Raw genomic sequence first — 24,892 nt, 5'->3', positions numbered from 1 at the left:
CTTTACGACGACTCTTTTACCACCTCCATAATCGAGAAAATTCCTTAGTCCACTAGTTACTAAGGATAAGTTTGACCGCTGTCATGTGATCCATTCCTGGATCACTCTTGTACCCCTTGACTGACTCATGGCAAGGCACACTTCAGGTGCGGTACACAGTATAGCATACCGTAGAGCCTACGTCTAAAGCATAGGGGATGACCTTTGTCCTTTCTCTCTCTTCTGCCGTGGTCAGGTCTTGAGTCTTACTCAATACTCACACCTTGTAACACAGCCAAGAACTCCTTCTTTGCTGATCTATTTTGAACTCCTTCAAAATCTTGTCACGGTATGTATTCATTTGAAAGTACTATTAAGCATTTTTGATCTATCCTTATAGATCTTGATGCTCAATGTTCAAGTAGGTTAATCCAGGTTTTCCATTGAAAAACACTTTTCAAATAACCCTGTATGCTTTCCAGAAATTCTACATCATTTCTGATCAACAATATGTTAACAACATATACTCATCAAAAATTATATAGTGCTCCCACTCACTTCTTTGGAAATACAAGTTTCTCATAAACTTTGTATAAACCCAAAATCTTTTATCATCTCATCAAAGAGTACATTCCAACTCCGAGATGCTTACTCCAGTCCTTAGAAGGATTGCTGGAGCTTTGCATACTTGTAGCATCTTTCAGGATTGACAAAACCTTCTGGTTGTATCACATACAACCTTTCCTCAAGAAAATCGTCGAGGAAACAATGTTTTGACATCCTATCTGCAAGATTTCATAAATAATGCAGTAGCTGCTAATATAATTCCAACAGACTCTTAGCATCGCTACGAGTGAGAAAGTCTCATCGTAGTCAACTCCTTGAACTTGTCGGAAAACATCTTAACGACAAGTCGAGCTTTCTTAATGGTGACACTTGCCATCATTGTTCGTCTTCCTTTTAAAATCCATCTGCACCCAACAGCCTTACGACCATCAAGTAGTTCTTCCAAAGTCTATACTTTGTTTTTATACATGGATCCTCTCTCGGATTTTATGGCCTCGAGCCATTCGTCGGAATCCGGGCCCACCATCGCTTCTCCATAGTTCATAGGTTCATTGTTGTCTAGCAACATGACTTCCAAGACAGGATTACGTACCACTCTGAAGTGGTACGCATCCTTGTCGTCCTACGAGGTTTGGTAGTGACTTGATCCGTAGTTTCATGATCACTATCATAAGCTTCCACTTCAATTGGTGTAGGTGCCACAGGAACAACTCCATGTGCCCTGCTACACACTAGTTGAAGTGACGGTTCAATAACCTCATCAAGTCTCCACCATCCTCCCACTCAATTCTTTCGAGAGAAACTTTTCCTCGAGAAAGGACCCGTTTCTAGAAACAATCACTTTTGCTTCCGGATCTGAAATAGGAGGTATAGCCAACTGTTTTGGGTATTCTATTAAGATGCATTTACCGCTTTGGGTTGGAGCTTATCAGCCTGAAACTTTTTCACATAAGTGTCGCAGCCCCAAACTTTCATGAAACGACGGCTTAGGTTTCTCTAAACCATAGTTCATACGGTGTCGTCTCAATGGAATTGCGTGGTGCCCTATATAAAGTGAATGCGGTTGTCTCTAATGCCTAACCCATAGACGATAGTGGTAATTCGATAAGAGACATCATGGTATGCACCACATCCAATAGGGTGCAGCTATGATGTTCGGACACACCATCACACTATGGTGTTCCAGGCGGTATTAGTCGTGAAACAATTTCCACAATGTCTTAATTGTGTGCCAAACTCGTAACTCAGATATTCATCTCTATGATCATATCATAGACATTTTATCCTCTTGTCACGATGATTTTCAACTTCACTCTGAAATTACTTGAACCTTTCAATAATTCAGACTTGTGGAAATACACTTAGCATCTACTCAAATCATCTGTGAAGTAAGAACATAACGATATCCACTGCGTGCCTCAGCACTCATTGGACTGCACACATCAAAATGTATTACTTCCAACAAGTTGCTTTCTTGTTCCATCTTACTGAAAACGAGGCCTTTAAGTCATCTTGCCCATGTGGTATGATTTGCATGTCTCAAGTGATTCAAAATCAAGTGAGTCCAAACGATCCATCTGTATGGTGTTTCTTCATGCATATATACCAATAGACATGGTTCGCATGTCTCAATCTTTTCAAAAAACGAGTGAGTCCAAAGATCCATCAACATGGAGCTTCTTCATGCGTTTTATACCAATATGACTCAAATTGTAGTGCCACAAGTATGTGGTACTATCATTACTATCTTATATCTTTTGGCATGAACATGTGTATCACTACGATCGAGATTCAATAAACCATTCATTCTAGGTGCAAGACCATTGAAGGTATTATTCAAATAAACAGAGTAACCATTATTCTCCTTAAATGAATAATCGTATTGCGATAAACATAATCCAATCATGTCTATGCTCAACGCAAACACCAAATAACAATTATTTAGGTTTAATACCAATCCCGATGGTAGAGGGAGCGTACGATGTTTGATTACATCAACCTTGGAAACACTTCCAACACATATCGTCATCTCACCTTTAGCTAGTCTCCGTTTATTCCGTAGCCTTTTATTTCGAGTTACTAACACTTAGCAACCGAACCGGTATCTAATACCCTGGTGCTACTAGGAATACTAGTAAAGTACACATTAATATAATGTATATCCAATATACTTCTGTCTACCTTGCCTGCCTTCTCATCTACCAAGTATCTAGGGTAGTTCTGCTTCAGTGACTGTTCCCCTTATTACAGAAGCACTTATTCTCGGGTTTGGGTTCAACCTTGGGCTTCTTAACCAGAGCAGCAACTGATTTGCCGTTTCATGAAGTATCCCTTCTTGCCCTTGCCCTTCTTGAAACTAGTGGTTTTACTAACCATCAACAATTGATGCTCCTACTTGATTTCTACTTTTGCGGTGTCAAACATCACGAATAGCTCAAGGATCATCATATCTATCCCTGATATGTTATAGTTCATCATGAAGCTCTAGTAGCTTGGTGGCAGTGACTTTGGAGAACCATCACTATCTCATTTGGAAGATTTACTCCCACTTGATTCAAGCGACTGTAGTACTCACACAATCTGAGCACATGCTCAATGATTGAACTTTTCTCCCTTAGTTTGCAGGCTAAGAAACTTTTCGGAGGTCTCATACCTCTTGACATGGGCACGAGCCTGAAATCCCAATTTCAGTTCTCGAAACATCTCATATGTTCTGCGACATTTCAAAAAATGTCTTCGGCGCCTCAATTCTAAACCGTTTAACATTACGCACTGAACTATCACATAGTCATCAAAACGTGTATGTCAGATGTTCGCAACATCCACAACCGACGCTCGAGGTTCAGCTCACTGAGCGGTGCATTAAGGACATAATCCTTCTGCGCAGCAATGAGGACAATCCTCAGTTTACGGACCCAGTCCGCATAATTGCTACTATCAACTTTCAACTAAATTTTCTCTAGGAACATATCTAAAACAGTAGAACTAAAGCATAAGCTACGACATAATTTGCAAAGACCTTTTGACTATGTTCATGATAATTAAGTTCATCTGATTATTTAACGAACTCCCACTTAGATAGACATCCCTCTAGTCATCTAAGTGATACATGATCCGAGTCAACTAGGCCGTGTCCGATCATCACGTGAGACAGACTAGTCATCATCGGTGAACATCTTCATGTTGATCGTATCTACTATACGACTCATGTTCGACCTTTCGGTCTCTTGTGTTCCGAGGCCATGCCTGTACATGCTAGGCTCGTCAAGTCAACCTAAGTGTTTCGCATGTGTAAATCTGGCTTACACCCTTTGTATGCGAACGTTAGAATCTATCACACCCGATCATCACGTGGTGCTTCGAAACAACGAACCTTCGCAACGGTGCACAGTTAGCGGGAACACTTTCTTGAAATTTTAGCGAGGGATCATCTTATTTATGCTACCATCGTTCTAAGAAAATAAGATGTAAACATGATAAACATCATATGCAAATCATAAAGTGACATGATATGGCCAATATCATCTTGCGCCTTTTGATCTCCATCTTCAAGGCGCGGCATGATCACCTTCGTCACCGGCATGACACCATGATCTCCATCATCATGATCACCATCATCGTGTCTTCATGAAGTTGTATCATCATCTATTACTTCTACTACTATGGCTAACGGTTAGCAATAAAGTAAAATAATTACATGGTGTTTTTCATTGACACGCAGGTCATACAATAAATTAAGACAACTCTTATGGCTCCTGCCGGTTGTTATACTCATCGACATGCAAGTCGTGATTCCTATTACAAGAACATGATCAATCTCATACATCACATATATATAATTCATCACATCCTTATGGCCATATCACATCACATAGCATACCCTGCAAAAACAAGTTAGACGTCCTCTAATTGTTGTTGCATGTTTTCCGTGGCTGCTATGGATTTCTAGCAAGAACGTTTCTTACCTACTCAAAAGCCACAACGGTGATATGCCAATTGCTATTTAACCTTCATAAGGACCCTCTTCATCGAATCCGATCCGACTAAAGTGGGAGAGACAGACACCCGCTAGCCACCTTATGCATCAAGTGCATGTCAGTCGGTGGAACCTGTCTCACGTAAGTGTACGTGTAAGGTCGGTCCGGGCCGCTTCATCCCACAATGCCGCCAATCAAGATAAGACTAGTAATGGCAAGCAAATTGAACAAATCATCACCCACAACTACTTTTTGTTCTACTCGTGCATAGAATCTACGCATAGACCTAGCTCATGATGTTGGGTACGTAGTAATTTCAAAAAAAATCCTACGCACACGCAAGATCATGGTGATGCATAGCAACGAGAGGGGAGAGTGTGATCTACATATCCTTGTAGACCGACAGCGGAAGCGTTAGCACAACGCAGTTGATGTAGTCGTACGTCTTCACGGCCCAACCGATCAAGCACCGAAACTATGGCACCTCCGAGTTTTAGCACACGTTCAGCTCGATAACGATCCCCGGACTCCGATTCAACAAAGTGTCGGGGAAGAGTTCCGTCAGCACGACGACGTGGTGACGATCTTGATGTACTACCGTAGCAGGGCTTCGCCTAAGTACCACTACAATATTATCGAGGATTATGGTGGAAGGGGGCACCGCACACGGCTAAGAATACGATCACGTGGATCAATTTGTGTGTCTGGGGGTGCCCCCTGCCCCCGTATATAAAGGAGCAAGGGGAGGAGGCCGGCCGGCCCTATGGCGCGCCAAGGAGGAGTCCTCCTCCTAGTAGGAGTAGGACTCGTAGGACTCCTACTAGGAGGGGGAAGGAAGTGGGGAGGGAGAAGGAAAGGGGGGCGCCGCCCCCCCTCTCCTAGTCCAATTCGGACCAGGGGGAGGAGGTGCGCGCCCACCCTGGCTGCCCTTCTCTCTCTCCACTAAGGCCCATATGGCCCATTACTTCTCCCGGTAGGGTTCCGGTAACCCCCCGGCTCTCCGGTTTTCTCCGAAATCACCTGGAACACTTCCGGTGTCCGAATATAGCCGTCCAATATATCAATCTTTATGTCTCGACCATTTCGAGACTCCTCGTTATGTCCGTGATCACATCCGGGACTCCGAACTAACTTTGGTACATCAAAACTCATAAACTCATAATATAACTGTCATCGAAACCTTAAGCGTGAGGACCCTACGGGTTCGAGAACAATGTAGACATGACCGAGACACGTCTCCGGTCAATAACCAATAGCGGAACCTGGATGCTCATATTGGCTCCTACATATTCTATAAGATCTTTATCGGTCAGACCGCATAACAACATATGTTGTTCCCTTTGTCATCGGTATGTTACTTGCCCGAGATTCGATCGTCGGTATCTCAATACCTAGTTCAATCTCATTACCGGCAAGTCTCTTTACTCATTTCGTAATACATCATCTCACAACTAACTCATTAGTTGCAATGCTTGCAAAGCTTATGTGATGTGCATTACCGAGAGGGCCCAGAGATACCTCTCCGACAATCGGAGTGACAAATTCTAATCTCGAAATACGCCAACCCAACATTTACCTTTGGAGACACCTGTAGAGCTCCTTTATAATCACCCAGTTACGTTGTGACGTTTGGTAGCACACAAAGTGTTCCTCTGGCAAACGGGAGTTGCATAATCTCATAGTCATAAGAACATGTATAAGTCATGAAGAAAGAAATAGCAACATACTAAACCATCGGGTGCTAAGCTAATGGAATGGGTCATGTCAATCACATCATTCTCCTAATAATGTGATCCCGTTAATCAAATGACAACACATGTCTATGGTTAGGAAACAAAACCATCTTTGATTAACGAGCTAGTCAAGTAGAGACATACTAGTGACGTTTAGTTTGTCTATGTATTCACACAAGTATTATGTTTCTGGATAATACAATTCTAGCATGAATATTAAACATTTATCATGATATAAGGAAATAAAATAATAACATTATTATTGTCTCTAGGGCGTATTTCCTTCAGTCTCCCACTTGCACTAGAGTCAATAATCTAGATTAGACAGTAATGATTCTAACACCCATGGAGCTTTGGTGCTGATCATGTTTTGCTCGTGGGAGAGGCTTAGTCAACGGGTCTGCAACATTCAGATCCGTATGTATATTGCAAATCTCTATGTCTCCCACCTGGACTAGATCCCGGATGGAATTGAAGCGTCTCTTGATGTTCTTGGTTCTCTTGTGAAATCTGGATTCCTTTGCCAAGGCAATTGCACCAGTATTGTCACAAAAGATTTTCATTGGACCCGATGCACTAGGTATGACACCTAGATCGGATATGAACGCCTTCATCCAGACTCCTTCATTTGCTGCTTCCGAAGCAGCTATGTACTCCGCTTCACATGTAGATCCCGCTACAACGCTTTGTTTAGAACTGCACCAACTGACAGCTCTACCATTTAATGTAAACACGTATCCGGTTTGCGATTTAGAATCGTCCGGATCAGTGTCAAAGCTTGCATCAACGTAACCTTTTACGATGAGCTCTTTGTCACCTCCATATATGAGAAACATATCCTTAGTTCTTTTCAGGTATTTCAGGATGTTCTTGACCGCTGTCCAGTGATCCACTCCTGGATTACTTTGGTACCTTCCTGCTAGACTTATAGCAAGACACACATCAGGTCTGGTACACAGCATTGCATACATGATAGAGCCTATGGCTGAAGCATAGGGAACATCTTTCATTTTCTCTCTATCTTCTGCATTGGTCGGGCATTGAGTCTTACTCAATTTCACACCTTGTAACACAGGCAAGAATCCTTTCTTTGCTTCATCCATTTTGAACTTTTTCAAAACTTTGTCAAGGTATGTGCTTTGTGAAAGTCCAATTAAGCGTCTTGATCTGTCTCTATAGATCTTAATGCCCAATATGTAAGCAGCTTCACCGAGGTCTTTCATTGAAAAACTCTTATTCAAGTATCCCTTTATGATATCCAGAAATTATATATCATTTCCGATTAGTAATATGTCATCTACATATAATATCAGAAATGCTACAGAGCTCCCACTCACTTTCTTGTAAATACAGGCTTCTCCAAAAGTCTGTATAAAACCAAATGCTTTGATTACACTATCAAAGCGTTTATTCCAACTCCGAGAGGCTTGCACCAGTCCATAAATGGATCGCTGGAGCTTGCACACTTTGTCAGCTCCCTTTGGATCGACAAAACCTTCCGGCTGCATCATATACAACTCTTCTTTCAGAAATCCATTCAGGAATGCAGTTTTGACATCCATCTGCCAAATTTCATAATCATAAAATGCGGCAATTGCTAACATGATTCGAACATACTTAAGCATCGCTACGGGTGAGAAGGTCTCATGGTAGTCAATGTCGTGGTTCTAACTCTGACAGTGATGTAGGGGGTAAGTATGGACAGGCTAGATCTCAGCTATTGGGAAGTTGTAAACACACCAAGATGTACGAGTTCAGGCCCTTCGCGGAGGAAGTAACAGCCCTACGTCTCGGTGCCTGGAGGCGGTCGATTGGATTACTGGCGTGTGAATAACTGGGGTGCGAACCCTTCATACTGAGGAGGGGGGTGGCTTATATAGAGTTCGTCGGCCCCCTCCTGCCCTCAGTAATGCAGGGTTTAAGGTATATTTAAGGTTGGGCGTTACTGGTAACACCCCTATTAAAGTGCTATGATGACCATAAAGACTACTTAACAGCTGACCGTTTGCCTGCGGAGTGACTGTAGGTCTCCTGGCGGTCGAGTGGTTGGCTTCATGGTCGAGTGATAGCTTTCTGGTCGAGTGTCTTGAGTCCGTCGAGTGGGATACCTTTAAGTCAATTGAAAGGTGACTTCTCCTAGGGATGTCCTAGGGTAGGACTCTTGGGTCAGGTCCGCGTCCCTACCCTAGGTACATGTCTTCATCAGTCAATCCCTTGAATTTGTCGAAAACCTTTTGCGACAAGTCGAGCTTTGTAGACAGTAACATTACCGTCAGCGTCAGTCTTCTTCTTGAAGATCCATTTATTCTCAATTGCTTGCCGATCTTTGGGCAAGTCAACCAAAGTCCACACTTTGTTCTCATACATGGATCCCATCTCAGATTTCATGTCTTCAAGCCATTTTGCGGAATCTGGGCTCACCATCGCTTCTCCATAGTTTGTAGGTTCATCATGATCTAGTAGCATGACTTCCAGAACAGGATTACCGTACCACTCTGGTGCAGATCTTACTCTGGTTGATCTACGAGGTTTAGTAGTATCTTGTTCTGAAGCTTCATGATCATCATCATTAGCTTCCTCACTAATTAGTGTAGGTGTCACAGAAACTGGTTTCTGTGATGTACTACTTTTCAATAAGGGAGCAGTTACAGTTACCTCATCAAGTTCTACTTTCCTCCCACTCACTTCTTTCGAGAGAAACTTCTTCTCTAAAAAGTTTCCGAATTTAGCAACAAAAGTTTTGCCTTCGGATCTGTGATAAAAGGTGTATCCAATAGTTTCCTTTGGATATCCTATGAAGACACATTTCTCCGATTTGGGTTCGAGCTTATCAGGTTGAAGCTTTTTCACATAAGCATCGCAACCCCAAACTTTCATAAACGACAACTTTGGTTTCTTGCCAAACCATAGTTCATAAGGCATCGTCTCAATGGATTTTGATGGTGCCCTATTTAACGTGAATGCGGCCGTCTCTAGAGCATAACCCCAAAATGATAGCGGTAAATCAGTAAGAGACATCATAGATCGCACCATATCAAGTAAAGTACGATTACGACGTTCGGACACACCATTACGTTGTGGTGTTCCAGGTGGCGTGAGTTGCGAAACTATTCTGCATTGTTTCAAATGTACACCAAACTCGTAACTCAAATATTCTCCTCCGCGATCAGATCGTAGGAATTTTATTTTCTTGTTACGATGATTTTCCACTTCACTCTGAAATTCTTTGAACTTTTCAAACGTTTCAGACTTATGTTTCATTAAGTAGATATACCCATATCTGCTTAAGTCATCTGTGAAGGTGAGAAAATAACGACATCCGCCACGAGCCTCAACATTCATTGGACCACATACATCTGTATGTATGATTTCCAACAAATCTGTTGCTCTCTCCATAGTACCGGAGAACGGTGTTTTTGTCATCTTACCCATAAGGCACGGTTCGCAAGTACCAAGCGATTCATAATCAAGTGGTTCCAAAAGTCCATCAGTATGGAGTTTCTTCATGCGTTTTACACCGATATGACCCAAATGGCAGTGCCACAAATAAGTTGCACTATCATTATCAACTCTGCATCTTTTGGCTTCAACATTATGAATATGTGTATCATTACTATCGAGATTTAATAAGAATAGACCACTCTTTAAGGGTGCATGACCATAAAAGATATTACTCATATAAATAGAACAACCATTATTCTCTGATTTAAATGAATAACCGTCTCGCATCAAACAAGATCCAGATATAATGTTCATGCTTAACGCTGGCACCAAATTACAATTATTTAGGTCTAATACTAATCCCGAAGGTAGATGTAGAGGTAGCGTGCCGACCGCGATCACATCGACTTTGGAACCATTTCCCACGCACATCGTCACCTCGTCCTTAGCTAATCTTCGCTTAATCCGTAGTCCCTGTTTCGAGTTGCAAATGTTAGCAACGGAACCAGTATCAAATACCCAGGTGCTACTGCGAGCATTAGTAAGGTACACATCAATAACATGTATACCACATATACCTTTGTTTACCTTGCCATCCTTCTTATCTGCCAAATACTTGGGGCAGTTCTGCTTCCAGTGACCAGTCTGCTTGCAGTAGAAGCACTCAGTTTCAGGCTTAGGTCCAGGTTTGGGTTTCTTCTGTTGAGTAGCAACTTGCTTGCTGTTCTTTTTGAAGTTCCCCTTCTTCTTCCCTTTGCCCTTTTTCTTGAAACTAGTGGTCTTGTTGACCATTAACACTTGATGCTCCTTCTTGATTTCTACCTCCGCAGCTTTCAGCATTGCGAAGAGCTCGGGAATAGTCTTATTCATCCCTTGCATATTATAGTTCATCACGAAGTTCTTGTAGCTTGGTGGCAGTGATTGGAGAATTATGTCAATGACGCAATCATCTGGAAGATTAACTCCCAATTGAATCAAGTGATTATTATACCTAGACATTTTGAGTATATGCTCACTGACAGAACTGTTCTCCTCCATCTTGCAGCTATAGAACTTATTGGAGACTTCATATCTCTCAATCCGGGCATTTGCTTGAAATATTAACTTCAACTCCTGGAACATCTCATATGCTCCATGACGTTCAAAACGTCGTTGAAGTCCCGATTCTCAGCCGCAAAGCATGGCACACTGAACTATCGAGTAGTCATCAGCTTTGCTCTACCAAACGTTCATAACATCTGGTGTTGCTCCAGCAGCAGGCCTGGCACCCAGCGGTGCTTCCAGGACGTAATTCTTCTGTGCAGCAATGAGGATAATCCTCAAGTTACGGACCCAGTCTGTGCAATTGCTACCATCATATTTCAACTTTGCTTTCTCAAGGAACGCATTAAAATTCAACGGAACAACAGCACGGGTCATCTATCTACAATCAAACATAAACAAGCAAGATACTATCAGGTACTAAGTTCATGATAAATTTAGGTACAATTAATCATATTACTAAAGAACTCCCACTTATATAGACATCCCTCTAATCCTCTAAGTGATTACGTGATCCAAATCAACTAAACCATGTCCGATCATCACGTGAGATGGAGTAGTTTCATTGGTGAACATCACTATGTTGATCATATCTACTATATGATTCACACTCGACCTTTCGGTCTCCGTGTTCCGAGGTCATATCTGTATATGCTTGGCTCGTCAAGTATAACCTGAGTATTCCGCGTGTGCAACTGTTTTGCACCCGTTGTATTTGAACGTAGAGCCTATCACACCCGATCATCACGTGGTGTCTCAGCACGAAGAACTTTCGCAACGGTGCATACTCAGGGAGAACGCTTCTTGATAATTAGTGAGAGATCATCTTAAAATGCTACCGTCAATCAAAGCAAGATAAGATGCATAAAAGATAAACATCACATGCAATCAATATAAGTGATATGATATGGCCATCATCATCTTGTGCTTGTGATCTCCATCTTCGAAGCACCGTCGTGATCACCATCGTCACCGGCGCGACACCTTGATCATCATCGTAGCATCGTTGTCGTCTCGCCAATCTTATGCTTCCACGACTATCGCTGCCGTTTAGTGATAAAGTAAAGCATTACATCGCAATTGCATTGCATACAATAAAGCGACAACCATATGGCTCCTGCCAGTTGCCGATAACTTGGTTACAAAACATGATCATCTCATACAATAAAATTTTAGCATCATGTCTTGACCATATCACATCACAACATGCCCTGCAAAAACAAGTTAGACGTCCTCTACTTTGTTGTTGCAAGTTTTACGTGGCTGCTACGGGCTTAAGCAAGAACCAGTCTTACCTACGCATCAAAACCACAACGATAGTTTATCAAGTTGGTGTTGTTTTAAACTTCGCAAGGACCGGGTGTAGCCACACTCGGTTCAACTAAAGTTGGAGAAACTGTCACCCGCTAGCCACCTTTGTGCAAAGCACGTCGGGAGAACCGGTCTCGCGTAAGCGTACGCGTAATGTCGGTCCGGGCCGCTTCGTCCAACAATACCGCCGAACCAAAGTATGACATGCTGGTAAGCAGTATGACTTATATCGCCCACAACTCACTTGTGTTCTACTCGTGCATATAACATCAACACATAAAACCTAGGCTCTGATACCACTGTTGGGGAACGTAGTAATTTCAAAAAAATTCCTACGCACATGCAAGATCATGGTGATGTATAGCAACGAGAGGGGAGAGTGCGATCTACGTACCCTTGTAGACCGACAGCGGAAGCGTTAGCACAACGCGGTTGATGTAGTCGTACGTCTTCACGGCCCAACCGATCAAGCACCGAAACTACGGCACCTCCGAGTTTTAGCACACGTTCAGCTCGATGACGATCCCCGACTCCGATCCAGCAAAGTGTCGGGGAAGAGTTCCGTCAGCACGACGGTGTGGTGACGATCTTGATGTACTACCATCGCAGGGCTTCGCCTAAGCACCACTACAATATTATCGAGGATTATGGTGGAAGGGGGCACCGCACACGGCTAAGAATACAATCACGTGGATCAACTTGTGTGTCTAGGGGTGCCCCCTGCCCCCGTATATAAAGGAGCAAGGGGAGGAGGCCGGCCGCCCCTATGGCGCGCCAAGGATTTGTCCTCCTCCTAGTAGGAGTAGGACTCCTACTAGGAGAGGGAAGGAAGTGGGGAGGGAGAAGGAAAGGGGGGCGCACCACCCCACTAAGGTTTGCCCCTTCCCCTTTGGCCCATGAGGCCCTCCAACACTTATCGGGGCTCTCGAAACACTTTCCGGTCATGTTGGCCATAGCCTGGTACCCCCAGAACACTTCCGGACTCCAATACCCTTCGTCCAATATACCAATCTTCACCGCCGGACCATTCCGGAACTCCTCGTTACGTCCGGGATCTCATCCGGGACTCCGAACTACCTTCGGTAACCACATACTATTTCCCATAACAACTCTAGCGTCACCGAACCTTAAGTGTGTAGACCCTACGGGTTCGGGAACCATGCAGACATGACCGAGACACCTCTCCGGCCAATAACCAATAGCGGGATCTTGATACCCATATTGGCTCCCACATGTTCCACGACGATCTCATCGGATGAACCACGATGTCGGGGATTCGATCAATCCCGTATTCAATTCCCTTTGTCAATCGGTATGTTACTTGACCGAGATTCGATCGTCGGTATCCCAATACCTCGTTCAATCTCGTTACCGGCAAGTCACTTTACTCGTTCCGTAACGCATGATCCCGTGACTAACTGCTTAGTCACATTGAGCTCATTATGATGATGCATTACCGAGTGGGCCCAGAGATACCTCTCCGTCATACGGAGTGACAAATCCCATCCTCGATTCATGCCAACCCAACAAACACTTTCAGAAATACATGTAGTGCACCTTTATAGTCACCCAGTTACGTTGTGACATTTGATACACCCAAAGCACTCCTACGGTATCCGGGAGTTGCACAATCTCATGGTCTAAGGAAATGATACTTGACATTAGAAAAGCTCTAGCAAACGAACTACACGATGTGATGGACAAGACCCAATCCTAAGCATAACACAAGATCATTCTCCTAATAATGTGATCCCGTTATCAATGACATCCAATGTCCATGGTCAGGAAACCATAACCATCTATTGATCAACGAGCTAGTCAACTAGAGGCTGACTAGGGATATGTTGTGGTCTATGTATTCACACATGTATTACAGTTTCCAGTTAATACAATTATAGCATGAACAATAGACAATTATCATGAACAAGGAAATACAATAATAACCATTTTATTATTGCCTCTAGGGCATATTTCCAACAGCCCTTGCTTTTCGCCGGATAAAAAACGATCGATGCGGTGGGGGCGAGGGGAACCCTAGTCATTTCATCCCCCCGCGCGCCGCTCGCCTCGTTCTCTCTCCCGCAGGCGGCAGCCTCGGCCACCGACGCGGCTAAGTCCGGCCGCCGGCGAAGGGATGGAGAGAGAGAGAGAGAGAGAGAGAGAGAGAGAGAGAGCGACGGTTGCGCCTCCTCTGATCCCCCTTGCCTCTCCCTTTCGCTCGCGACGGCAGCCTCTGTACAGGTCGCCGGGCCACCGCGCCGCGCGCAGTCACCGGTGACGGCCACCGCGCCGCGATTCTTTCTTTCCGTCTTCTTTTTCTCCCCTTCCACCACGAGCCAGTAGCAGAGAGAGACGCGAGGTCTAGCCCATCTCTGCTCCCCTGAATACGACAACGGTGGACCACCCTACAGCAACTCCGTAGTCAGCCCCTTCGCCGGTAGCGCGTTTTCCCTTGCGGGAAGCGCGCCGCCGTCGAATGGCTTGGCTGCGTTGCCATTTGCCCCGATGGGGTCTGTTCTTTTGGCAGTGGCGAAGGCGTGGTGCTCCCACTGTCTGTGTTCTTCTTCCAAATGGCTCGGCATGCCGATGCCCATCCGGATCGAGAGGAACGGCGCGGCCATGACGGCGGCACTACTTTCTCCGTTGAGGAATTTTTCTTTGCCCTGTCTAGGGTTCTTCGGGGAAGGGAGGGATCTGTCTTTCTGTGTATATTTTTTTTACCGAAAATCTTAGCGTAGCATGGCCTGATACCATTGTTAGATCCTCTGGATCGGGGTAGGCTAGAGACTCCGGTGGTCATACCTTCTCCTTGTGCTGACGAGCTCGAGCCGGAGGCCATTATGGTGCTGTGGCGCACGGTGATGGCGGAGAGTGGGCGAGGTGGTGGCGGTGCTTCCCGTCACTATTGCGAAAACCCTAGATCGGAAGGGATTAAGGGTGTGTTTGTTTGGGCTCTAAATAGCAGCTTCTATGGCTTCTCGTGCTTAGAAGCTGGAGCCGCACCAAACACTCATTTTTTGGGCCGGCTCCACGCAGCACCTGCTATTTCGAGCTTCTCGCGGCAAGAGCTGGCTCCAAATTGACGAATGACAGTTTTGCGTTAGGGTTCCTCAGCGCCCCCTTTCCCGCCGCCATCCGCCCCAACTCCGGCCACCGGCGACTCAGCCCATTGCCGGTCGGCGTATCGGAGAAGTCGCAGCCCGAATCCCCCGTTCCCGGAACGCAGGGCGCCGCCGCCTTGTGCACTACATCAGGCACGCCGAGCCTTCCACGGCGGCGCGGCGGCCACGCCTCCTGTCCGGCCCAAGCTCCGCCTCTTCCCCAAGCTCCACCCTGAGATACTCAGCGACCTGTCACGCATCCTTGCGCTCTCCTGCACCCTGCTGCTTGGACGACGACTATTATCTCGCCTGCATCGGTAGCGAGGCCTAGTGCTGCCTGCATATGTGTGTGCTCAATGTGTGTGTGCTGGCCGTGTGTGATGCTGCTGAAGCTTGTGTATATGCTGTTTGGTGCTGCTGTACACATTACGTGACATGTATGGATTTGAGTGCCGAGTTCGTATGCAATCATGTTCACTGGATGCTATGTTTCTTGTAATTTTGTTTGCAATACACGTGAGCTGTCTGCTTGTGCTCATTTGTTCATGTAGCTGTACAGAACTGGGACAACAATACATATTTGTCTTTGTTTCATCCGAATGTACAAACAGTACTGAATTCCGGCTTGTCATTGTAGTTCTTTTTTACCTACAAAATCCATAAAGTGATAGATGCTTAACTCGATGATTTAACTTATGATCAACAAATTATATATCAATACATTGTCTATACCATAAAAGAACTATATTCCGGTTAAACATTTGTAAACCTATGAAAATTGGTCATCTACGACAAAGAAAAGCTCTTAATCAGGTCATTTACTGTTAAAACAGTATAATAAACACTTAAAACCAATCTACAAAACAATAGAGGGCGTTCAGGCCATTTTGGTATGTCTCTATGAAGTGTTTCATTCCTAAAAAACACTCACGAAACTTATTGAACTGAACCCTCAATCCTAGTCATACAAGGCAGATTGGTCTTTGCAAAATATGTATGGCTATGGATGAATATCTGGAGCACGCACGGCTAAAGTGTTCACATCCAAAACGTTTGTGGGACGAGCCACAGCAGCAGTTCGGCTTCCATATGCCTAGGCAACATCCATCAATATGGGCCAGAGACACTGTGTGATGATAGGTTCATTGGCAGGAATCGTTCATCGTGTCTTTATCATGTGGTCAATTTGGCACCCAAGAAATAGATTGACGCAGGAGGGGGAAGGCTTCGACCCGGCAACCTCTATCCGTCTTATTAGGGAGGCCATCACACTCGTGGATATTCCTGTACCTCATGCTCTAGTGATGCCCGGCCATGGTTGGTGGCATCCTCGAGACCCGGATTATGCCAAGATTAACACCCACACTGCTATCAAGCGAGAAGATGGGAGAGGAGGGGCTGGGCGTGTTGCTCGATCATCCAGTTCATTTCTAGGGGCGTGGAGTAAGCTATACCCAGGAGTAACTGATCCTCTCATTGCGGAGCCGATGGGTCATCTTCGCCAAGCTTAGGGGATTTACAAATGTCATTCCGTAGACGGATTACCTCGAGTTGGTGAACCTGTGGACCACTCCCCATGACTCTCGTTCAGTCGTGGCACCAATTTTTATAGAAATTGGAGAGCTTGCTAGTAGTTTCGATTATTTTGTTATTGAACATGTATTAAGATCAATTAATAGCCTGGCGCATATCTGTGCCAAGCATTCTAGTACTGAAAGCTGGTTGGACAAAACTTCTAGCTTCCTGACCAGCAGACTCTTGGCTGACTGTTGGGAAAATGCCTTTATTTGAATAAAGCTATTGAAATTCCCCCGCAAAAAGAATACGTGTGGGATTTTCCATACATTGGAGGTTCCAGTTCCATCCACCTCACATAAATAACGCAGACTTCGCTCACGTTGCTGGAGGTTACCTCCACAATTTTTTTTGATGTTTCCTTTTTCTGGCAATAAAGGATGGACTATCCATAATTAAAATGTATGGAATTCCAAATCTATGAATAATGTGCCTAGTTATGAATTGAATTATATCCATATGGGTCATATTCTTGAGACGACGGAGGTAGTAGTGACTTAAGTTATTATCCACACAACAAAAATGTAAACAGGGGTGGCTTGGACTAGCAACATGCTGGCAACATAAATGTACATACTAGTGCGTCAATCGCCGAGTTGCTTTCCAAGATTTTCGACATCCAACAGAAACTGGACAAACGCCACCCGCGATGGGCCACCTTCCTCCAGGGCCGCCTTGGCCTCTTCCCTGAGAGCAGCTACCCGGGCCCTGAGATGCCTCCCTTCCTCACCCTCAATCACGAGCCGCACCTTGGCCTCCACCTCGCCTGCTTTCACAAAACCTGTCATGTATCCCTCCAGCTCCACAGCAACGCCCATGCCCTCTGTCATAGACACCTTGTTCATCCTTTGCTCTCCTTCCAGCGGCAGACACAACATCGGCACCCCAGCCACAATGGCCTCCATTACCGAGTTCCATCCGCAGTGTGTCACGAACGCACTGGTTGCCCTGTGGCCGAGCACGTCCATCTGCGGCGCCCACAACTTGATAATAGGCCCCTGCCATTGGTCCGCTCTAAGAACCCTTGAGGTAGGAGCGCGTCAAGTTCCGGCTCAGGGCGCCCTTCCAAGTATTTTTTCTGGGCTGTCGCTTCCCGCAGGCATGCGCACGGACCATAGGAACCGCTGCCCTGACCTCTCAAAGCCAATGGCTATCTCCTTCAGCTGCTCTGTCCAGAGCGTGCCCTTACTCCCCAAACAGAAGAACACGACACTGCGGTCGGGCTGCACGTCGAGCCACTTGAGGCATTCGTTCCTCTCTACTTTTTCCTCATCCTTGGCGCCCTTGCCGACTGACGGACCGACGCAGTAGATCGGAGGCAGGATCCTTTCGGGGACGCAGAGCGGGCCCCTCAGAGACTGCACCGCCCGACTCTCCAACGACTCGAACGTGTTCAGGAGAACGCCCATGGTCTCCGTATTGCGCTTCCAGATGTTCATCATGGCCTTGCACATCTCATCTTCGGGGTGCTCCAGCAGTTCCTTGATGAGATGAGACGCTGGCATCGGCGGAATGCCGACGAAATTGAGCGGCGTGTCCCCAAGTTCCTTCAAGCCCGTCTGCCTGCCGGCAATCAGTGTCGGGAGTTGGGTTAGGGCTGACAGGCACGAGGCGCTCCCTGCGAAGAACGTGTACACCGGAACGCCGAGATTCATGCAAACGTCGGTGGCATCAATGCAGAACATGTCGAGGACAATAGAGTGCAAGCTTTTCCGGTCGATGGCGCGGAGGAATGCTTCGAACTGCTCGTTGTAATAGTGCAAGAGCTCGAGCATGAGTAAGAAAGGGTGCTTGCCGGAGGCGGCAAAGTCTTGAGCATGGATGGACGGGAGGACATGGAAGGAGATGGACGGGTTAGAGGCAGCGATGCGCTCTATGACGGTGGTGCCGGAGTCTGACAACTTAAGGGGCTCCTCGACGAGCACCATGGTGACGTCGTAGCCGTGCTTGAGAAAGACGTTGGCGAGCTCTGTCATGGGGCGAACGTGACCGCCGCCGGCACCGGGGTACAGGACCACGGTCTGCTTCATCTCGAACCTATGGAAGGTGGGTGCACAGAATTGGAGGAAATAGTTGGCGTTGCCGTATGCGAATTGTAACTGCCTTGAGAGGAGCAGTTTGGGCATGGAAGCTCACGACTCAGAGATATGTGGACGTTATATAGTGGAAACTGGAAATTCTTCCGTGCACGGGACCTCCCGTGAACTGTCCAGCCAGCCATTCTTTTCGTGCACGAGACAAACTACTCTCCAGCTTTTTCTTGGCACTGCTCCGTACAATACCCATCTTTGATTGCAACTTTTTGTTGATAGCGGCTTGGTACCCACCTAACGTGTCACGTTTTGGAATTGTGTGTCGACATTACCTCGTGTGGGCTCAGCGATGCTAAAGTCATCCCTTCTACCCATCCACTACGTTTTTTACTCTACCACAAAAATCTAGCATTTTATTGCATTGTGCGATATTAATTCATTGATATCTATTGAATACCTCACAGCGAGATCTTTAAAACATGATCAATCTAGGATATATTTTAAATAAATTTAAATTTCGTGGAACATACTTCACTCATTTCTTACAAAAAAACAGATTTCACTTGTTTATTTCAAAAAAAATCACTCCATTCAAAAAAGCTGATTTTACTCAATTCAAAATAATTTCACACAGCAAAGTAGATTACACACATTTTAAAATACGTATTTTACTTGTCTTAAAAACTGATTGCCCTGCGAAAAACATGCTCGGCCCCGTGTCGCCTTGCCCAAGGCGGCTCGGGCGTGACTCTACCCTAGTGCCCCACCATTCCTCCCTCCTCCTCCTGCCGTGCTGCCGCCGGAGGACGCCGCCTAGTGAAGCTTGTGCGGCCAACAGCGGCGGCGGTGTTTCTTCTCGTGGAGGCAACTCGAATCTGGTGGGCATGGAGACGGGCAGCGCGTCGACGCGTGCTTGGACGTGAGGTCCTGGCGGTCAGCGGAGGGGCTCGGCAGCTGGCTGGACGTTGTTAAGGAGGTCCCTGGCGGATGGTTCAGGCTGTGACAGTGGGGATGTTCATGTTTGCATGGGTGGCCGTTTGTTGGGGTGTTACTGCAGCGCGTGGACTTCCTTAGCATGGACTTGTTCAAGCGGATGTGGTGGATGCGTGCAGACTCCGGCGGTGCTTGGGCCGGGCTTTGCTAGATGGCGGCTTGGTCTTGCGACGTCGGTGCACGGTACCTCGGCCGGTGACAGTGATCCAGATCTTGGTCGACCTAGCAGCGGTGGCTGCAGACTGTGATGGTGCATCGACCTCCTGTGGCTCCATGTTGGCGTTCGACATCGAAAGATATTCGGGGAGTTCATCGCTTCAGATCTGATAGTTGACTTCGACGACGAGATGCAAACGATGGAGGCTTGAAGCAGATGAATGGTTGTGCAGCGGAGCTGTTGGGATTGTGAAAAGTGGTGGCGACAATACATTTGTGACGTCGATGGTGGTGCTTCTTCAGTACCCGGTATCGAGCTCCTGGATGAAGACCTAGATCTAAAATCTGGCAATGGCGATGGTTATACGTCATTACCTTATTGAAGGCATTGCTCGAATATGCTCGCACAGTCAGGGTGACAACCTAGATTCTGGCCTTGCCTGGATAGATCCGTTGACAATGGCAATTAAGTGTCGCTCCCTTCTTGAAGGTGTTGTTGTTGAAGAACCTCGACGCTCATATGGTGTCTTGAGATGGTTAGTGCCGATATGGTCTTTCCTATACTTTGCCGATCATGGACCCAATCATTTTCATTTCCTTTTTTCTCGCCCATTTGGTTTTTTGTGTGTATTGGTGTTGACTGTGTGCATCCTAGCAATGAAGAGGCCGGGTGTGTTCTCATCGTGCTTGTATTCTCTTGATGCTTCATTTTGAGCTAATAAAATCCACCCTTTTTGGGAGAAAACTGATTGTGCTTTATTGAAAAATATTATATTTTAAAATTCATATTGCACTCATTTCCAAACACTTATTTCAATTAATTAACAAAATTCACTCATTTCAAAAAAAATGAGTTGACTCATTTCAACTAGCAGATTTCACTCATTTCAAAAAGATAAATTCATTAATTTCAAACTACATATTTAACTAAATTCAAAATTTATATGTCGCTCATTTTAAAATACTGGTTTCACTTAATAAAAAAATTCACTCATTTAAAAGAATATTTTCATTCATTTCCAAAATATGATTTCACTCATTTCAAGAAACTAATTTTGCACACTCAAAATAGATTGAACGAAAAGTGGATTGAAATGCTGATATTTTAACGTGTTTAATGTATCCAAGATTGATCTTGTTCTAAAGGTCTTGACACCATGAGTGCAAATATGTAAAATGTTTAAAAATAAAAAAAATTGGTTTGAAGGATATGAACAATCTAAACTATGAGAAAGAAAATCGATGGATTTTGAGAGAGAGAGGAGAGATAATGTCAAAGACACTTCATGTCATAGTTGTACTGTGAGCAGGAAAAGAGAGAAAGAGGAGCCTGCCATAATACGACAGCTCCACTGGTCAAAGTCGTCGACCCTGTACATATATGTACGGACATTTTGAAATTTTTGCCTTCTGACAATGACATGTAGTAACTGTTTGAGAGCGGCGTATTTTAGATAAGTGTGGCCCGATAATCCCCAATAGTTTGCAAGAGGAAATTGAGCCCACTCCGTTTCTTCCTCAAACTATTTTGCATGCCTATAGTTTAACGGATGGTCCCAACTTCCACACGTGTCTTTTTTAATACACGGGATCCTATGTTTTCGTTTTTTCTCTCCCTTCCTCCCTCTTCTGCCCGTTTCAGTAACAACAAAATACAAGTGCCTCTTCTCGAGAAGGAGAAACAAATGCATGGCCTGGCCGTGCTTCATCGATTGCAGTTTATGTTTCTCCGTGTGTTAACTCCACAGTATTATTCTTCCCTTGACATACAAATTTCACACAAAGCATTACACTAAAAGTCGAAGTATTAAACATGTACTGTACATTGCACTCTAGTTTTACACTAAACAAATACATGTGGGATTATTATTAGATTGGAGGTTACTCTCAAACAGTTACAACTTGTCAGTGTCATAACAGAAAATTTTCAAACTTCCTCGGACTTTGCTGCAATCCTCACAAGGACGCTGCTGGAGAAAATGCATCCATTTTAGCGTTTGACACACAGGGCCATGTAAAGCGTGGATGGATCCCAACTTTCACACGTCTCTTTCAGTACCAACTGTTTCATAAATAACACTCATGAAACTTATTGAACCGACAGAACAGCTTTTTTACGAGAAAAGATTGGTCTTCGCAAAATATGTGTGGCTATGGTTGAAGATCTGAAGCATGCAATGTTGAAGAGTTCACATGCCAAACGTTTGTGGGACGAGGCGCAACAGCTGTTCCACTTCCATATGCCTAGGCTACATCCATCAACGCGGACCATGGACATTGCGTGTGATGACAGGTTTACTGGCAGGGAGTGTTCTATCATGGTCTCTGTCATGTGATCAATTTGGCACGCAAGAAATAGACTGAAGCCTGAGGAGGAAGGCTTCCACCCGGCGACCTCTGTTCATCTTATTAGGGATGCCCTCACACTCCTTTTTTCGATAAAGAGTATATATTAATATCGCAAAAATACCAGTTACACCCAGCCTCTGCAACAACGCAATGCCCTAATGGCATGACGAATGCACACAGCCAAAAAAGTAAGAAGAAACTAAAAAAAGAAAAGTCCCGCTACAGCGTTCTAGGCCTTGCAGCAGCAGCACAACCATCACCAAGACAACACCTGATATCCAAGTTCTCCAAAAGCGACACCCCCAAGGAGGAAACAGTGCACCAGCGCTATCGTCGCCCGATCGTAGATCTTGGGTTTTCACCCCGGAGATAATCCCCGCTCTCAAAACAATGCCTTCAACAAGGCCATTGCCAGGCACAACCAATTAAGGCTAGACCTTGGATTTTCACCCTGAAAAGCAAGACTTTGAACTTCACCTGTGCTGTCGTCCCCACTTACATACCGCTGCTACGAATCCCGAAACTCTGAGCAAGTTCCTCAATGCCGTAGGCTCCAATCACCATTACTAGTCATCCAATCTCAACTTCCATGACATTCCCCGCCTCTGACTTCACCATGGAGCTAAACATATCTCCTTATGGCAATAGATAATAGAGCATAAAACGTCCATGGTAGTTCGCCGGCGGAGCCTTCCGTAACCCGCCAGCCAGATCAGGAAGGACAGGCATCCGGAAGATCTTCGTCTTGATGCAAGAGGAACCCAAGGACCGCCACATTTATCCGAGCACATCAGCAGGCCCCCACACCGCTGGTCGGAGCAGCGTTGGAGAAGGCAGCCGCAGCACACGACCACAAATTGCCCACAGTAGGGGCGACCCAGATCGGACCCAAATTGTCCACGTCTATATAGATTGTACAAGAGGTAGGAGACCAGTTAAAGGTATATCTTAAATCACCGACCTTAATGGTTAAGAAATTGCAAAGTTTAGAAAACATAAATATTCAAATCCGCCAACAGTTTTTCGTACCCGACACACAAACAATGTCAGACTGGGCATTTAATTTACACCATCTCTAACATCTCTTGATAAATGCGATACTGCTCGGCTATGAAGGCGTCTATGCGGCGGCGCAGAGGGGAGCGAGGCAGAGTGGAGGCAGAGTGAGCGAGCGGAGAGGAGGGAATGGCACTGTTTCCCTTCAGGGAACGGGTCGACCGGCTCGGTCCCTATGGCCATTAATGGTGCGCCGTCCCCAGCTGTCGGCCAGCGCATGATTGGCCACGTCAAAACAATATCATTTTCACGTTCATTGTTTTTTGCCACTATCAAAACTTCACTGCGGTGCAAAGTATCACGTTTTGTAAAGTGGTGGTTTTCCGAGAGCTATAAGGCTAATGTGGTGGTTCTGTGCATTTTACTCTGGAACATTGGATTTGATGCTGGAGTCTTTATCAAACTATCGAGTACAAAGCGTTTCCCAAGAATAATCGAGTAACTCTGTGGATGTGTTGTCGTTTGACACAATTAATTCGCAGCAACATGTTACTTTTCTGTGGTATGATGTCTTGTGCTGCTGCTTGTGGAGAAAGACTAAAAAGACTAGGTTTGTGACTGGCTAGCCAATGGAAAAAGAGACAAATTGAATTGAATCTTGCTGGGCTGAACTGAGTGGAATCTTGCTGGGCTGTTGTGCTGCCCAAAGGAGACCTTCTGATAGTAATTCCCAGTACATTTGTATGGCCACTCTACTGATATAACCATCGACAAAAATATTCTACTGCGAATTTGGGCATCCTGTTCTGAATTTGATTCAATGTGGTTCCATATCTCTGGAGATGATCCATGCCGTTTTCAGTGACAATCACCATGGGTTATTGGCAAGCTATGAACTGCCTATTAAAACAACACACACACACCAAAAAAGTACAATAGTGAATAACTCGATGATGTTTAGCCGTATTAAAACATCAATTTCTAGAGATACATATCTTCTGCTGTGTGAGTTTGTGAAACTTTTGTCGAACTGATGCAAAGGGACTTTACCACCATGACCACCGTTGGATCCTGAAGTTCATTCTTATAACACAGTATCTTGCTATCTCTCTTACATTCTTCTTTCCCCCTACTTCATAGATAAGTATCTGATAGCTCTCATAGATAGTTTAATGTGCTAAGGAAGAACCCGGACTTTCTATATATCTGGTGGAAGAATCCAGATGCCACCATGTAAACAACCCTGCACGAAGTATCCTACCGACATGATCCTCTTGACGTCATTGTCGGTGCTGCTATTTTTCGAGTCGTCTTCCTTGTAGCATATCATGCCGCTGATGTCGTTTGAGATTTTCAAGACTACCCTGTCACTAGCGATGATGGTGTTTTCACCTAACCAACAATATTGCGAGTAATAGATGTGGTTTCTCTCCACACTGCCGCATATGTTCGCTGGCACATGCACCGCCTTGGAGAATGACTTCCCCAGAAACAATGCTTGGTCACCCAAGCTGGTAACCTCCAGCCACTTGTGCTTGTAGCGTGCCGTTTGTTTACCTGTGCTGTCAACGAGCTGGAAGACCTTGAAGAAAGGCTGGATGTTTGGCAACCACCGGGTCTTCAATGTCATCGCAAGCTTG

The 24,892-nt window shown here is 45.2% G+C and overlaps 1 pseudogene; it reads right to left on the bottom strand.

The window, feature by feature from the left end:
• Positions 1–16,050: 16,050 nt before the first annotated feature.
• On the bottom strand, positions 16,051–18,841 carry LOC123059676 (anthocyanidin 5,3-O-glucosyltransferase-like; annotated as a pseudogene).
• Positions 18,842–24,892: the final 6,051 nt, after the last annotated feature.

This window comes from Triticum aestivum, chromosome 3A, assembly GCF_018294505.1.
Source record: "Triticum aestivum cultivar Chinese Spring chromosome 3A, IWGSC CS RefSeq v2.1, whole genome shotgun sequence".
Lineage (NCBI taxonomy): Eukaryota > Viridiplantae > Streptophyta > Magnoliopsida > Poales > Poaceae > Triticum > Triticum aestivum.
The sequence above is the reverse complement of the archived record's forward strand: the minus strand, read 5'-3'. Positions and strand labels throughout refer to the sequence as shown.